At 39.8% G+C, this 16,135-nt stretch overlaps 1 protein-coding gene across 1 annotated transcript in view; it reads left to right on the top strand.

Moving 5' to 3' along the window:
* The window catches only part of ME1 (malic enzyme 1), a 231,874-nt gene that overhangs the window by 40,168 nt on the left and 175,571 nt on the right, over positions 1-16,135 (top strand). The gene's annotated exons all lie outside the window — the stretch shown is intronic.

Genomic DNA, 16,135 nt, shown 5'->3' with positions numbered 1-16,135 from the left:
TGACATTGAATTTGGCAATGATTTCTTAAATACAACACCAAAAGCACAGGCAACAAAAGTAAAAATAGATGAATTGCACTACATCAAAATTTAAAATTTCTGTGTATCAAAGAATATAATCCAGAGGGTGAAAAGGCAACCCATAGGAGAAAATATTTTCAAATCATATATCTGATAAGGGATTGACATCCAGAATATATAAAGAACTCCTACAACTCAACAACAAAAAACCAAACAACCCAATTAAAAACTGGGCTAAGGACTTAAACAGACATTCCTTCAAAGAAGACATACAAATGACCAAAAAGCACATACATGAAAGATGCTCAACATCACTAATTGTTAGGGAAATGCAAATTAAAACCACAATGAGATACCACCTCACACTCATTAGGATGACTACTAATTAACTTGCTAGGGCTGCCATAATAAAATACCACAGACGAGGTTGCTCAACCAACAGAAATTTATTATTTTTCTCACAATTCTGGAGGCTGGAAGAGCAAGATCAAGGTGTCAGCAGATTTGGTTTCTTCTGCAGCCAATCTCCTTGATTTTCAGATGGCTGCCTTCTTACTGTGTCCTTGCATGCCCTGTCCTTTGTGTGGGTGCATCCTTGGTTTCTCTCTATATACCCTAATCTCCTCTGGTGATTAGGGCCTACCTGAAAGGCCTAATGCAATTGCCTCCTAAAGGCCCTATCTCCAAATACGGTTACATTCTGAGGCACTGGGGGTTGGGACTTCAACATACAAATTTTGGGGGGACACAATTCTGCTCATAACAACTACTGTCAAACCAACCAACAAACAAAAAATAGAAAATAATAAGTGTAGACAAGGATGTGGAAAAATTGGAACCCCAGTGTATGGCTCGTGGGAATGTAAAGTGATATAACTGCTATGGAAAACAGTACAGCAGTTCTTCAAAAAATTAAAAATGGAATAACTATATGATCCAGCAATTCCATTTCTGTCTATGTACTCAAACAAATTGAAATCAGGATTTTCAAAGAGATACTTGTACACCCATGTTCATAGCAGCATTATTCACAATCACCAAAAAGAGGAAGCAACCTAAGTGTCCATCGATGGATGAATGGATAAACAAAATGCACTATGCACATACAATGAAATATTATTCAGTCTTAGAAAAAGGAAGAAAATTCTGACACATACTATAACATGGATGAACCTTGAAGACATTATGCTAAGTCAAATAAGCCAGTCATAAAAAGACAATTACTGCATTATTCCATTTATATGAGGTACCTAGAGTACTCAAATTTATAGAAACAGAAAATAGAATAGAGTTTGCCAAGGGCTGGGGTGCAGGGGTGAAGATGATGGAACGATGTTATTTAATGGGTACAGGAGTTTCAGTTTTCCAAGATGAGAGGAGTTCTAGAGATTGGTTATATAACAACGTGAATATACTTGACACTAATGAACTGTATACTTAAAAATGGTTAAAATGGTAAATTTTATGTTATATATATTTTACCATGATTAAAAATAAACAACAAAAAACAAACAAAAACAGCTTTGGAGGTGACAGAGGATGGAGGCCAACAGAAAATGAGAGGGGAGACGGGCAAAAAGGATGAATAATGAAAATAAGCAAGTGGAAAATTTTAAACCTTTATAAAACTTTCAAATTACTAAATGGGGAAGTTTTAATTTATTAAACTTTGCTGATACAAACATATCTGTTATGTATTCCTTTTTCGGTTGCCCAGAAATCTGCTGCAGGGGCAAGAATAAACCCTGTGAATCTTGATCTCCTCCCCAGCCTTGCCCATTAGGCCATGCTGTATGGTGCTTAGAGCTAGACAATGCACTTCAAAGGCCATAACAAAGCATCCCTTGGGGGTTGGGCTCCTCTAGCTACTGCAGCACATCTGCAGGGTTCTCTCTGGGAACAACTGGTACAGGATCTTAATGAGCTTTGCCCAGCTGTACTTAAACTGGTAATGAGAATAGCATAAGGACGCCAGCTTGCAATCTACTCAAGCAAATTGGAAAATCTGGAAAGATGGTTACATTAGTGATAGTTGTCAGTGCACTAAGTCATACCTTTAATGCTAGAATTATGTTGCCTAACATGCAATCATCTTTGACATCCACCAGAAACCAGAAGTCACTGCTTGTGTAAGACAACAGAGAAGTGGAAAATGCAAAACACAAAATTGTTTTGCATTCTGAATAGATTGGTTTTCCATTTAGATTTTGCTGATGTGTATTCCATCTGCCATTTGCTTTTAACATTTTAAGGACACTCTTTAACCTTCCCCAAAGACATAACTAAGTATGTAATTCATTTATAATTACATATTACTCTTAAATTGATTAAATTTTATAAGTAGATGCTATCAGTAATGATTTTTCTTACTGATAATAGTTTTTATTTTATTATATTGTATTTTATTGTAGTTATTTTTTTGAGATGTGGCCTTGCTCTGTTGCCCAGGCTAGTGTGCAGTGGCATCATCATAGCTCACAGCAACCTCAAACTCCTGAGCTCAAGTGATCCTCCAGCCTCAGCCTCCTGAGTAGCTGGGACTAGAGGCTCACGCCACCAGGCCGTGCTACTTTCTCTATTTTTTGTAGACATGGGGTCTTGCTATTGCTCAGGCTAGTCTCAAACTTTTGGCTTTAAATGATCCTCCCACCTTGGCCTCCTAAGTGCTGGCTGGGATTTGATATTGCCAAATGTTGCTCTAAGCATTTTACGTTTAGTCTTTACAAAATCTTTGTGGGGTAAATATTTAGCCACATTGTATAGATGATGAAAGTGCAGTTTATAAGATTTGCCACAGCCTTAAAGAAACAGAAATGAGATCTAAAGCTATAACTACCCGATCCAAAGATTGTGAGTTAATGTTTTTAGTTCTACTATGTGCCAAACACTACTGAATATACTAGGAATACATCAGCTTTACTCCACTGTGCTACCTTAGAATAGCATGTTTCAGAGTTAAAAATTTTTGATCACCAGAAGCACTTAGGCAAGACTAGAACACCACTTGGCTAAGATAGTTTCTTATTAGACAGTAATGTGTAGCATTCATTTTAAAAAATAGGAAATTAAAACTTGAAGGAATTAATGATTTCATCCAACTACCCCAAGATTCAGAAGCATAATTTTCCCATATAATCCCACAAAATGCTTATTAAGCTTTGGGTGCACAGCAATATATATGAAACTACACTAATGCTAAGACTGCAACAGAAACAGAAACCAGACTATAACTGTGTGATTATACTTGTAACTAAGCACAAAGCCAGTGAAAAAGACAACTTTCCAAACGAACATCTCTAATATCTGAATAAGGCTGACTGAATTCTAGAGCTGTTTGCTACAGGATAATATATAATCTCATAAAAAGGAGAATTTATTTGAATATTTGGGAAATGGAGATTAGGTATAAGTAAACTATGGTCAAACTGCCCCCTGCTTGCTACAGGCCCAGAATGACACTTTTGGGGGATGTTCCATGAAAGGCTTGCTGCACTTATGCAGTGATCATAAATGACACAATGGCCATAGAAGCAATTCTGTTTGAAGCTCTTCTGCTCCACCCTCCTGTATCCAGAAGTGAGTGACAGCTAAGAGTCACTGTATTTACTATAGTTGTTGCATAATGAGGTAGGAACGCACAAGGGGACAAAGACTGATACTTCTGCTCTCACCTTTATACAACACAGTGAGTATACTGTTTTTATTGGCATGTGGAGCACTGTTGACTTGAGAAATTGATATGTATTTTGAGAATTACAACACTAGAAAACTTAATGGCAAGGCCTCTCTCTCTTCCCCCATGATATTTCTGATATACCTAAGGGCATGTTTAACATATAGCATATAAAATGCATATGTGCAATACATAATTACAACTGCCATTAAATGTAATAAATAACATAGACAGCTATATTTGCCTCATCTCCCCATTTGGCTAAAATGTCTCTGCTTGCATTCCTCAAATCCTAACAGTGATGTGTTGAAATAGCGTCCATATGTTGATGACTCCCAAATGTACATCTTGAGCTTTGACCCTTCCCGCATTCTAGATTCATATACGCAGTGGCTGAATGACATCTCCACCTCCCCAAACCTATTCCCCCCACTATTGCCCTCCAGCCATACACCCAGGTATCCCCTTGATTCCTCCTTTCTGCATATCTAATCCATTCACAAGTCAGTTCTCCTTTCAGATATAACCTAAATCTGCTCACATCTCTCCATCTTTACTGCTACCACCCTCCAGCAAACTATCATCACAATTCCTCCAGAATTTTCTAACATTCTCAAAACTGCTCTCCTGCTTCCTGTGTTACCATTCTTTTTTCACAATCAAAATGATTTAAAAAAAAAATCTGGAAATCTGATGTTTTCACTCCCCTGCTTAATATCATTCATGAGTTTCCATTGCACTTAGAATCAAAGACAAACTCCTCACCACTGCCTTTATGGTCCTGTGTGGCCTGACTTTCCCTCCGGCCACATCCCAGGCCACTCCCTGTCATTCACTGTGCTTCAGCTACTTACTCTCTTCTGTTCTATAAACTCTCCAAAACTATCTCCACATGGAGGCATTTGCCCCAGTGCCCTCTGCCCAGAATGCTCTTCTCCCAGCTCTTTGTTATGACCGCAGGACCGTTCAGGTCTCATTTCAAATGCCTGCTCAGAGAGGTCCCCTGACATCCACACTTAGAGCCGGTCCCTCCCACCTCTCACTCTCTATTATTGCATCACCCTGTTTGGATTATTTTATAGTAATTTTCTATAAAATGGTCTATCCAAAATGATCTTATTAATTTACTTATTTATTGTCTGTCTCCCACCATTAGAATGTGAGCCCTGGAAAGGCAGGGAGCTATTGGGCCTGTTCACCACTGCATACTCAGTACCCAGAGCAACATGTAGTGGGTGCCCAGTAAGTATCTATTCAATGATTTGGTTTTTCCTTCAAGAAAAAAGCATGTTTCTAGGTAAGATACCTAAGTGGGGTACAGAGTCTACTTGTTTACTTGTGATGAAAGATGCAACCCAAACAGAGATATAAGAAGCCTTGTCATTTGCTTTTCTAAGAAATTCTATTCTTGGTCACATAGTCCATTAATATGAATTAAATGTCTGCCTCTTGGACATTGGTGATAATAGACATCTCAAGTTCATCTAGTCTGACCCCTGCTTTTCATAAAAGGAATAAATATGCACTATTAAGTATTTGTAGTAAAAAATTAACAGTTTTGAGAGCACTACTGTGATGGGAGGAACTTTATATTGACTCCTAGTGTAGTTGACAAAAACTGTCTCCTTGACCAAACTTTGGTCAGGCTCCTCTGAGCTCTCTTCTTGACTAGGCCTCAACTGTGGCTTATAAGAGCAGCAACTGGGAGCATAAGTGATTTCTTCCACCACCCCACTCCCCACTGTCCCCACTAAGAGACGTGAACAAACACTAGCATACTTCCTATCAGCTCAAGACTCTGTTCCTAGGATGACAATCCCAGACCCCTTAAAACACTTGTCTGAGAGAAAGCTCAGCACAGCCAAAAGAATTTACTCTTTGTTACAGCCAAAACCTAAGCATAGGCCCCTGACTTACCTTTCCTTAAAGCACTTACCTTGGAAAATTTGCAATTGCAAATCTTTTCTCTTTTTGAGATTTATCTTCTACATTCCAGAAATGTCTTTCTCTAGGACTTGGGAGCCATCCCTTTGAAATATAATCATCAAGACAGATAGGGTCCTGTTGCACAGTCTCTGTGGGAGAGTAGGAGCCTAACTTCCATAAGCGCAGGACAAAGTGGCCCAATGACATCAAACAACCCCCCACTAATGTCCTTCAGTACTTTTCCTCTAGCATACCCCAAGGTTTAAAAAGCCTCTGACCTTTTGTTTCTATGAAATTAAGTTTAGTTCTATAACGAAGTCTCTCTCTCCTACTGAAATAGCTCAAACAAAATCTGTCTTCTCATTTTTACCAAGCGTCCAGTGAATAATTTTTCTTTAACATCATGAGCTAGCCAGTTATGTGTGGCATGTTTGGCTTTGTTTTAGTGTGGATGAATTCCCATAGACTGTACTGCATCAAGCCAGCATTTTAGTCTCCTCTGGATGATGATGTTCCTCAGGAATGGTTCTTCACACTCTCTCCATGGTGATAGCAGATAGGCTCAAGGAAGGTGTGAGGGATGGATCTCTGTCTAAAAAGGGAAGAAAATAATGGAGCTGTCTCCTGAAGCAGTGCCCAGACCCTAGATCTCCAAGCCCGTCTTGATAATCTAAACTCAACCCACTCTGAATTCCTTATAGTATCCTAACTGGAGTTTGCAGTCTCAATGACTGTGGACCTCCAAGTCTAGCAGGCAGTTGGATATAGGATCTGGGACTCAGGACAGACACCTGGGCTTACAGACAAAGATTTGAACTAATCAATATTCAGATGTAAATTGAGTTGGTAAGACTGCCCAGCAAGAACAGGTCAACTATGAGAGAGAAGGCCAAGGACAAAACCTTCTAGGAAATGCCAATATTTTCAGAAAGGATGGTAGACTGTGCTCCCCACTTTTTACATATGATAGCACATATAGAAAATAGCATTTATATGGCAAACTGTAGGTAAATTGTGAGACATTTAGCAGTGTCTATATAGGGATTGCTAAGATTTTTCATTATTCTTTGTGTCAGTTTCCTAGGGCTCCCATAACAAAGTACCACCAACTGGGTAGCTTTTTTATCTCTGGGTCCTTGGTCAAAACCACCCTCAAAATCCAGCCTGAATTCCACAATAATCTTCCTCAATAACCCCTAAAACGATTTCACCCCCGATTTCTTCAGAAAATCCTTTAGATAACCAACTTCCTACTTTAATCTCTGTGACCCCCCCCCCCCCCCAAGATTTACAAAAGCCACTAAGGCCTGATTTAAAGTCCTGAGACATACCAGTCACTTGCATAAAAGCTGACAAGCAAGAGATAGGCCTGTCACAGAGTCAAGGCAAAACTTGGTTTTCTGTGCCATACGATGCCTCTTACTTTCCAGGGCTATGTGATCTGACTCCATCAGCTCCATGCCTCCCTTTGCAGTGTCCCCTGAGAATGTATCCAGGACCCCCACCACGAAGAATTCATGTCCCCTGGACTGCAGCAGATCTTGCGAAGTACAAAACCCTTTTGCCCCCACTTTCAGAAGATTCTACCAAATTTAGAGGAAAATTGGAGAGGTTAATAGCCATTCATAATCCCACTCTAGGGACCTTGATTATCTGCTAAGGGGTGTACTTTTCACCCATGATTACCCTGCAGTCATTGGACAGGCCAGAAGCCCTCCAGGGGGAAACCCTACCCCTAGAGGAAAGAGGTGGCCAGATCCTCTCCCATGACCCCCTACAGATGACCAGAAAGTAGCTCAGTTAAATGCTGACAGTCAGGGCCTCATATGGGCAATATTGGAGGCTTTCCTTCCTAAATTTAATTGGTCTAAAGTTGAAATTCAACCAAGGAGGGAGAATACCTTAAAGCTTTTATTGAGAAATTTATACAAGTTTTTTAGAGACATACTGCATTAAGTCCTGGAGCACCAAAGCACAGAAATCTTTTAGTTTCTGTCCTAGTTGGTAATCGACTTCCAGTTGTGGGGAGGGAGGGGACACTTCCCCTTTCCCTTTAAAGTTTGCTGAAAAATCAACTCACAAAAAAGCAGATTAATAAGAGAAAGAGGTTTATTTACCATGTTCACAGGGAGAATCACAGAGTGATTACCCAATATCCCAGTGGGGTCCAGAAATTTATATACCCTCCTTTTAGAGGGGTGGGGGAGATGGGGAATATAAGTAATTCTGCTTAGGAGCAATACATGGTTGCTAGGGAGGATGAATAGGTACTTGGGAGAATGAATGGATGTGGGGGGACAGACTGACTTGTAAATTAACCTGAGAGACAGGTATTATTTTTAAAATGACTTAGGCCAGTTCTGGATGCATTCTTGATCTCCTTTCCCAAAATGTATTGACTTAACAGGGAGGGGAAGGGAAGTCAATTGTTCTTTTTCTGATGAGTCCATCTGGTTTATGCAGATAGAGGGAAAGCCCCTTCCAAAGTGTATTGATCTTAAGGGCCTTTAATTCAAAATACTCTTTATTCCAAGGGATCATGTTTTGGGTGAAATTTCCTGAGCTCCTTCAAGATATAAAAAATCAAATTCAAAACAGTATAGTTGGCTGGGCTGGTCAGCCTCTGGGCACTGTAATGGAAACAGCAATGCAGTTTTTTGAAAATGGCTTCCAGGAGAACAAAAAAAAAAGATGGATTTTGAAATTTTCAGTCATTGCTTTGCAGGTTGAATCACTGCAGAAGCAAAAACAGTTCTCTGACAATAGATTAAAATCCTCTTATTTTTCTGATCAGTCACAGAATATTCTTCCAGATGTCTGCAGATACTGCAGAAAACCTAGATATTGGAAAAGTGCTTGTCCACCCCTTAAAAGAAAAGAAAACTAAAAAAAAGCCCTCCCCAAAATCCAGCAGATGCATTTTTCTTCTCCTGTGGGACAACGCCCCATTGATTGATGGGGTCAGCCAATCCTCAGTTGCACCCCAGGTGCAATCATTAAACCTAAGATAGAGGATCAGGAACTGGATTTTCTAATTGATACTGGTGCAACATTATCTACCACTTGATCAGAGGAATTGTCTCTACCTCTCACCTCTAATTTTATTGAAGCTATTGGAGTCCCTGGGCAAACTATTTCATTACGTATCTCTCAGGTCTCCCTTATATCCCCAAACCCTCTTAACACCCACCATGCCTTTCTAATGTCTGATTCCTCTCCTGCAAACATTTTAGGTAGAAACCTGTTATGCAAATTTAGTGCCACCATACAATATAATGAAAAAGGTGTTTTTATTTCTCTGCCCTCCAAACTTCCTACTCTCCTTAATGGAGACCCATTCTGATTTAAATTCCTCTAAAGACATAGTCTTACAGGATGTCTCAGATAGCCTCTGGGCAAAACATGCAAATAAGGTCAGACTGCTGCTGTGTGCAGAATGCATATGGATTTCCTGGGAAAGAAATAGACTCTTCCCTATCAGTAGCTCAATACCCTCCTCAGGAGATGCAGAATGGGAAATTGAACCTATAATAGACTCCCTTTTACAATAGTGGGTACTTGTCTTCACCACCTCACCCCATAACACCCCAATTCTACTAGTAAAAAAAAGGAAGGAAAATTTGATTGAGATGGCAATCAAATCTATCAATTTATACAGGATCTGAGAGCCATAAACTCCTTTGTAATCCCTCAACACCATGTTGTGCCTAATCCTGCTACAGTCTTTACCTCAATTCCTGCTGATGCAGCCTGTTTTACAGTAACCGACCTCTGTTCAGCATTCTTTTCAATTCCGTTGCACCCTGACTCACAATTTCTCTTTGCATTTACTTTCAGAAGGAGACAATTAACATGGACTGAATATCTCAGGGGATACTGTAAGTCTCCTTCAATATTGTCGCAAATCCTCAAAGCTGATTTGGACTCTATAACCTTTACCCAGGGATCCACTCTTGTTCGGTATGTTAATGACCTTTGCAGGGTGCCCTCTTAGATTCCCTCATTCTTTTAAAGCTCTAGCTGAGAGAGGCCCTAAAGCCTCCAAGTCTAAACTCCAGTGGGTGTAGACAACTGTTACTTAGCACATATCTCAGGGCATGCAAAAGCTCACCCCAAAACACCTTGAGCCAATTTTGTCCATCCCTCGTCCCAAAACTAAGAAACAACTAGGTAAATTTCTAGGAGCAGCTGGCTATTGCCGCGACTAGATTCCTAATTTTGCTGCTCTTGCTAAATTATTATATTCCCTCCTCCCAGACAGTATTCAAGAGCCTATTCTCTGGTTCTGAGAGGCATCAGACTCTTTCAAAGCCCCCAAAATTAGCATTATCCATACCTACTGCTCTGGGCTGACCTAATTTTGATAAACCTTTCCACCTATATTGCCATGAAAATGATGCGATTGCTGCTGGTATTTTAGGACAGCGCTTTTCCTCTCAGATCCATCTATAGCATATTTTTCATGCCAATTGGCTCCTGTGGCAGCAGTACCAGCAGCTGCCACCCTAAATGACAAAGCCAGCACGCTTACATTAGGTTTCCCATTCACCTGTGCATTCCCCATGCTGCATCTGCTCTCTGACAAGTCCATAAAACACAGCACCTCTCTGCTAGATGACAGTCCAACTATGAGCACGTCTTATTAACCAATCCTTCCATTATTTTGCATCATTACTGTAACAGGAAAGGGCCTGTGGGGGAAAAAAGATTTTCTGTCTCTTTAAAACTTCCCCCACTCTTTTTGGGAACTCCAGCCTGGCCTGAAGCCCTGAGGCAGGTTAAGTCCTTTTTTAAAAGAGATTGTGCCCAGGTAGTGCCAGCTCCCCAGGTGGAGGCTGGCAGAATTCATAGGCTTTGTCTTTGGCAGAGATGGCACTATTAGAATAGTTAACCACAATAGCCTAGAACTGAGGGGCCCTTCCTTTAAAAGCTCTGTATTTCTACCTATGTTCAGAGAAATTTGGATTTTGAGATGAGATCTGCCTTTTTTTCATCCTTTGCTGGCAAAATAATGTCTTTCCTCCTCCCCAAAACACTTGTCCTCATCCTTCTGATTTGGCCTCGTGGACAAGTGCCGAGTTTTCAGTAACATTACAACACTTTAAATCCAGCAACCCTCCTACCTCTCCCTGAGGGTGCAGACCCCGACTGCATTTCACACAATTGCCTTAACAGCTGTTAATATGGTTTTAAAACCATGAGAGGATCTTTTGGACATTCCTTTAGACAACATAGACTTATTCCTCTTTTGTGATGGCTCTTGTAAATGAGATTTCAAAGGAACTATAATAACTGGCTATGCTATAGTTTCCCCACATGAAATCCTTGATGCATATTCTCTGCCTACCATAAAGTCAGTACAATCTGTTGAACTCACTAGAGCTTACACATGGGCAAAAAGAAAAACTGCCACTATTTACACAGACTCAGATACGCTTTTGGAGTCTGCCATGCAGTTGGCATTATTTGGAAATCTCATGGTTTCTTAACTTCTGCTGGCACTTCTATTGCCAACAGGCCTATAATTGCTGCCCTATTACAAGATATTCACATTCCTTCTAGATTGCTATTGTTCATTGCCCAGCCCACACTAAGGAAATGGATACTATATTCCTAGGAAATGTTAGGGCAGACAGGGATGCTATATATGCAGCCAAAAATGGCCCTCCCTATCCTTTTATCCTCCACTCAATTTATTACCCTGTCCTTATCTCCATCTGCTATTGTTGATCATCAGGCTAATGCCTCACCATCTGAAAAGAATAAGTGGATACAAAAGGGTGCTTAACAGTTATCAGACGGGTTGTGTATTGGGCCAAACAGACTCCCTGTGGCCCCTTTTCTTTTAAGTTTTTGGCTTGCACTTATCACCCATCAGATGAGACATATGCGCAAATGGGGGATAATTAAGGAATAAAAAAATACTTGAGCAGCACAATTCAGAATTGCAAAGATGTGGAAATAACCCAAGTGCCCATCAATACATGAATGCATTAATAAAATGTGGTATATCTATATTACAGAGTACTACTCAGTCACAAAACACAAAAAGAAAAATCTCCTTGGATTCATGTAAGCCAGGCCAAACTACACTGAGACAACTGGGGGACCACACCTACAGGTGACCTGAGAAGCAGGTGTCTTTACAAAATAGGCAGCTTTTTCCCAAGATTACAGGTCAAGAAACCTGATTTTTCGTCCAAAACCTCTCCTTTTTTTCCCTTTTAAAACCCCCTCCAAAAAAAAAAAAGTCCTCTTAAAATATTTCTTTTAAGCCTCACTCTTTGAAGATTGCACATTGGAAGCTGATTGGAAACTGCCTCAACCTATCCCATTCTCCCTTTTAATCTTCCACTATGACTCTTCTTTCAAACTACACCTTGCTCTTACTAACCTTTACTGTTTCTCCAGCAGGTCAGGCACAGACCCGGCATCCATTTGCACCAGTCTTTCAAACTCTGGCCACGTTAACTAATCAATGTAATTGCTGGTTGCTCCAACATCTAGATCATACAAAGGAACCAAAACTCATTTCTGTTTCTGCCAATGTGAGTGCCTGGTGGAACCAGTTCGGAAGATGGATGTATGACAAGATGTGGCATCCACAACCAGAGAAAAAATCATGATACTTATGTTAGTGAGTCAGCTGGACACAGAAAAACCTCTGTGGAAGCTCAAGAACTATATTTTGCTCAGGTAAAGTCACTAGATAGAAATTTTTCCCTCTACATTGGAAACAGGGATGATGCTGCATCTTTTATGGGTGACATATTAGGACAATAGTATGATCAGACTCTACAGTTTGATTGCACAGATGGCATTCTTGCACCTCTTACAAAGATCATAGATGATGCTGACACTAACCGTCATGATGTCAATGCTTGTCAAATCACCAGATGTTATGAGTGGCTCACAAACCAGGCTGTGTAACTCAGGGTAGCTCACATGCTTCCCTTGTTAAGTTGCCACACACTAAAGATTACACATTGATAGACCAAAAGTCTGAAGTGACTTGGTCAGGTGACAAAATCAAGCCCTATAACTGCCAGAACCAGACCAAAGGCCTTTTATATCAAATATTTCACAACCTGTTCTGTTCCCACGGATTGGCAGGGACACATGGAAACTGGAGATGTGGAAGTGCCAATGAGGAAGAAGAGGCACAGCAGACTCCAAGCTGAGAGGTCACAGGTTCTAACCTGACCCTACCTGTAAATAACACTGTGGTGATAAAGTATACAAGTAGTTCCCACCTAGTCCGACAGGACACTATGGACCTGGTTATCTGACATCTTCTGTTACCAGATACTCCACTTTATTATTTGTTTTCTTTAAAAAACATATTTTCTGAATTTTAATTTTTTTTTTTTTTTTTTTTTTGAGACAGAGTCTTGCTCTGTCACCTGGGCTAGAGTGCTGTGGTGTCAGCCTAGCTCACAGCAACCTCAAACTCCTGGGCTCAGGATATCCTCCTGCCTCAGCCTCCCCAATAGGTGGGACTACAGGCACCACCATGCCGGGCTAATTTTTTCTATTTTCAGTAGAGATGGGGTCTCGCTCTTGCTCAGGCTGGTCTTGAACTCCTGACCTCAAGCAATCCTCCTGCCTTGGCCTCCCAGAGGGCTAGGATTACAGGCATGAGCCACCACGCCTGGACAGTATTCCACTTTAAATGCCAGCCAAATTACAAACTTGGGCTCCTTTGTTCATAAAGTGATACCACACAAATGTATTAGACATGATAGTATAAAAAACCCACTTGTATATCACAATTCTAAGTTCTTTTCAGTGCTCAGGACTCTTTTCCTGGCATTTTGAACTCATGAGATTGAAAAGGCAGATTTGAATCTCTCCATGATAACAGAACAAGGGTTCAACATCACTAAACAAGCATTGGGAGCACTTCAGTTAGAAATCAACAGCCTAGCCTCGGTTGTATTAATATTTCCAATACCCTGTGTGCTGGATGCCCTGACAGCCTGATAGAAAGGAGGTGATCACTGACCAAAAAATACTGTTTCTACATAAACCTCTCAGGGGAAGTAAAGTCTGATCTACACCTCTTAAAAGAGAAGATAAATATTCTCCATCAGATGAATGAAGCAAAACCATTCCATTGGTCTGACCTATTGCCACACCTAACTGCGTGTGGAGAAATGTGCTTAGATCTGTTCTTTTCTGCTTTTTCATGCTAATTGTAATCTATGTTCTTGTCTCCTTTTTCAGATCTCTTGTTACTCAACTACTAACCCGATCTCTCTCTCCACAGTCACGGACCCAGCTTCTAATGTGTGAAACCTCTAGGGAAGTTCTATACAGGGGCAATGAAGGAGCTCAGGAAATTTCACCCCAAAATATGACTTCTTGGTACAAAGAGTATTTTGACTTAAAGGCCCTCAGAGATCAACAGGGTTTGGAAGAGCCTTTCCCTCTTTCTTCATAAAAATTCAGATCCATGAAAAGAACAATCAACTTCCTTTCCCCTCCCTGTTATCTCAATATATTACAGGAAAGAAGATCAAGAATGTAACCAGACCTGGCCCAAATCATTTTAAATATAGTATCTGTCTCTCAGGTTAACTTAACTTCCAAAGAGAATTATTTACAAGTCAATCTGTTTCCCTCCATCGGTTCATTCTCCCAAATATCTATTCATCCTCCCTAGCAACCATTTATCGTCCCTAAACAGAATTACCTATATTCCTCATCTCTCTCTCCCCTCTAAAATGAGGGCATAAACATTTCTGGATCCCCTTGGGACATTGGGTAATCACTCTGTGATTCTCCCTGTGCGCATGGTAAATAAATCTCTTTCTCTTATTAATCAGCCTTATTATGAGTTGATCTTTCAAAGAACCTTTTGGGGAAAAGGGGAAGTTTCCCCTCATCCCCATTAGTCATCTTAACTAATTACATCTGTAATGAACTTATTTCCAAATAAGGTCTTATTCTGAGGTACTAGGGGTTAGAATTTAAACATATCTTTTTTGGGAGGAGGACACAATTCAATTCATTACGCTTTCTTTATATTCCATAAGTATAATAAGAAAATTTTTTAAAAGAAGTAGGGGTGGTAAGTATTGAATTTATACAATATTTAAGCTGACTTTTTATATCAGATTTATGTTTAAAATTGATAGACTTTTTTTTAGAGACAAGGTTTCACTATGTGTGCCCAGGCTGGCTTCGAACTTCTGGCCTCAAAGCCTCAAACGATCTTCACGCCTTACCCTCCTGAGTAGCTGGGATTACAAGCTGGAGCCATTACACCCAGCTTGATACACATTCTTTCTAATTATATATGATCATTGTCATTGGTGAGAAATGTTCACACAAGTATGTAATAAAGTAAGAATAACTACTTAACAACTTATTACAGTTGAAATTATATTTAAAGAATCTATCTTCCCTTCCTTTTTTTAATTGACAAATGTAATAGTAAATTTCTTGAAAAGATGAGGATTGATTTTGAATCCAATCAAATTTTCTCTTGATGAACTAACGTGCATTGTTAGGATAGTCAAACTGTAGCTACCTAGGATTCTACTAAAAGTGTAGTTAGCACTAACATATTTGAAGATAGAATTTGGTCCTCTATAGCTCTAACAGGAAGGAACCCCTCCCTACTAGGATTGTTGGTAATATTAAAATAATTAAAATGAAAACTTTTTGAAAATTATAAAGCACCAGAAATTTATAAATACATCCATATACTATCAGGAATTTTTAGTTCTAAAGAAAGTTTGTGACTCCTCTTGCACCATTCCCTTCCCCCAAGACATCTTTTTTTAAATCTGGTTTTTAAAAAAAGGAAGAAGAAGTTGAAGCAGGAACAAGAGCTAAATGGGAGCCAACATTCTGATTCTCTTTGGTGTCCAGATGATAATGGAAGTAAATGCTCTGAGATGCCACTAAGAAAGAAAAGAAAATCACACTAAAGAGCTGTCTCTCCACAAACTATTGGATTTATTCTCTGAGAAGAGAGTATTTTTTATTATAGTGATTCAAATTTGGCAAAGTTCTGAGAAACTGAAAGACATGATAATTAATTCCTAGAGATTAGCAGAAAATATAAATTCTAGGACAAACTGGGAGTATAGATTTGGTTTGGGTGTTGCCTTGGCCAGGCCTGAGAATCGTAGTGGAAATAGATTTCTAGAAGGACCCACCAGTGAACCTAGCTGTAGTCTTCTACGTTCAGCTAGAGAAAGATCATCTTCCAAAAGAAGGTGTTCCTAGATCAAAAAACTTGGCTTCCTCTTCCATCATGTTTTCACAGAGAGCAGTTAAACTGGGTAATAGGTATGTGTGGCATTGAAGTGGTATCAGGTATAGCTCATGGAATTGCAACTCTACACCCTTAAATCCTGGAACTGGATTTACCTTTGCAATCAAACCATTTTGCTTGCCCACATTACTACCTGTATATGATTACTTAGGTAGCACATTCAGTTGGTGGTTTATTCTAAGAAAACATCAAAACTATTTTCAGTATAAACTAAGACTTACACTATT

Source organism: Lemur catta, chromosome 2, assembly GCF_020740605.2.
Source record: "Lemur catta isolate mLemCat1 chromosome 2, mLemCat1.pri, whole genome shotgun sequence".
Lineage (NCBI taxonomy): Eukaryota > Metazoa > Chordata > Mammalia > Primates > Lemuridae > Lemur > Lemur catta.
This window is presented reverse-complemented; position numbering and strand designations above follow the sequence as displayed.